Below are 1,466 nucleotides of genomic sequence, written 5' to 3'. Positions count from 1 at the left end.
TGAATTCCAGGTCAGCCTGGGCTACAGTGAGATCCTACCTCAAAAAAAAACTAATTAAAAAAAAATTTTAAGTATAAGAAATGGCCAGTTATAATGGCTGATATCTATAATCCTAGCATTGGGAACACAAAGGCAGAAGCACTGTTACAAATTGAGGCCAGCCTGGTTTGCATAGCAAATTTGAGTCCAACCAACACTACATAGAAAGACCCTGTCTCGCCGGGCGTGGTGGTGCACACCTTTAATCCCAGCACTCGAGAGGCAGAAGTAGGAGGATTGCCATGAGTTCGAGGCTACCCTGAGACTCTATAGTGAATTCCAGGTCAGCCTGGGCTACAGCGAGACCCTACCTCGAAAAATAAAGCAGCAAAAACAGAAAGACCCTGTCTCAGGAAACAAAACTACTAACATACACACACAAACACACATGAAATAAAATAGATTTAAATATCATTAAGGGCTGGAGGGGTGACTTAGTGGTTTAGGCGCTTGCCAAAAGGACCCAGGTTTGATTCCCCAGGACTCACATAAACGACATGGTCCATGCATCTGGAGTTCATTTGCAGTGACTGGAGGCCCTGGTGTACCCATTCTGTTTCTCTCTCTCTCTCTCTCTCCCAAATTAATAAATAAAAATTAAAATTAATATCATTAAATGTCATGTGCACATTTTTCTTTTCCTACGACTGAGGCAGTAGCAGCACCGTTGGGTTTGGAGTGGGTGCCTGCTGTAATCCCACAACCGTAATATTAGCATTTGAGAAGCTCAGACATGAAATTTACTTTAAATTCAAGGCTACCTTGTGAATTCCAGACCAGCTTGGTCTATAATGAAATTTTGTTTAAAAAATAAAAATACTACATCTTGGCAACTGCTCTTGGTTGGGGCCCATCCCACACCTAAGGTAGGAAGATGGTGGCCACAAAGAAGACAAAAACATCCCTGGAGTCCATCAACTCGAGGCTCCAGCTCGTTATGAAGAGTGGAAAGTACGTGCTGGGGTACAAGCAGACGCTAAAGATGATCAACAGGGAAAAGCACAATTGGTCATCCTCGCCAACTGCCCAGTGTCGAGGAAATCTGAGATAGACTACTATGCTATGTTGGCTGAAACTGCTGTCCAACACTATAGTGGCAATCATACTGAATTAGGCACAGCATGTGGTACTACAAAGTATGCACACTGCCTACCATGATCCAGGTGATTCTGACATTATTAGAAGCATGCCAGAGCAGATTGGTGAAAAGTAAACTATGTAAAACTTTTCTTTAATAAAACTTGCCAGAGCTTGTTTTAAAAAAAATAAATAAAAATCATGGAAGTTGTTAATAAAAAAAAGAAAAGAAAAATAAGCCGGGTGTAGTGGTGCATGCCTTTAATCTCAGCACTTGGGAGGCAGAGGTGGGAGGATTGCCTTGAGTTTGAGGCTACCCTGAGACTACATAGTGAATTCCAGGTCAGCCT

The 1,466-nt window shown here is 42.2% G+C and overlaps 1 pseudogene; it reads left to right on the top strand.

The window, feature by feature from the left end:
- Positions 1–913: 913 nt before the first annotated feature.
- LOC101602556 lies at positions 914–1,252 on the top strand (annotated as a pseudogene).
- The last annotated feature ends 214 nt before the right edge of the window (positions 1,253–1,466 follow it).

This window comes from Jaculus jaculus, chromosome 14 (assembly GCF_020740685.1).
Source record: "Jaculus jaculus isolate mJacJac1 chromosome 14, mJacJac1.mat.Y.cur, whole genome shotgun sequence".
In the NCBI taxonomy this organism is placed as follows: Eukaryota; Metazoa; Chordata; class Mammalia; order Rodentia; family Dipodidae; genus Jaculus; species Jaculus jaculus.
Note: the sequence above shows the minus strand (reverse complement) of the source record. Positions and strands in the feature narration are given on the sequence as shown.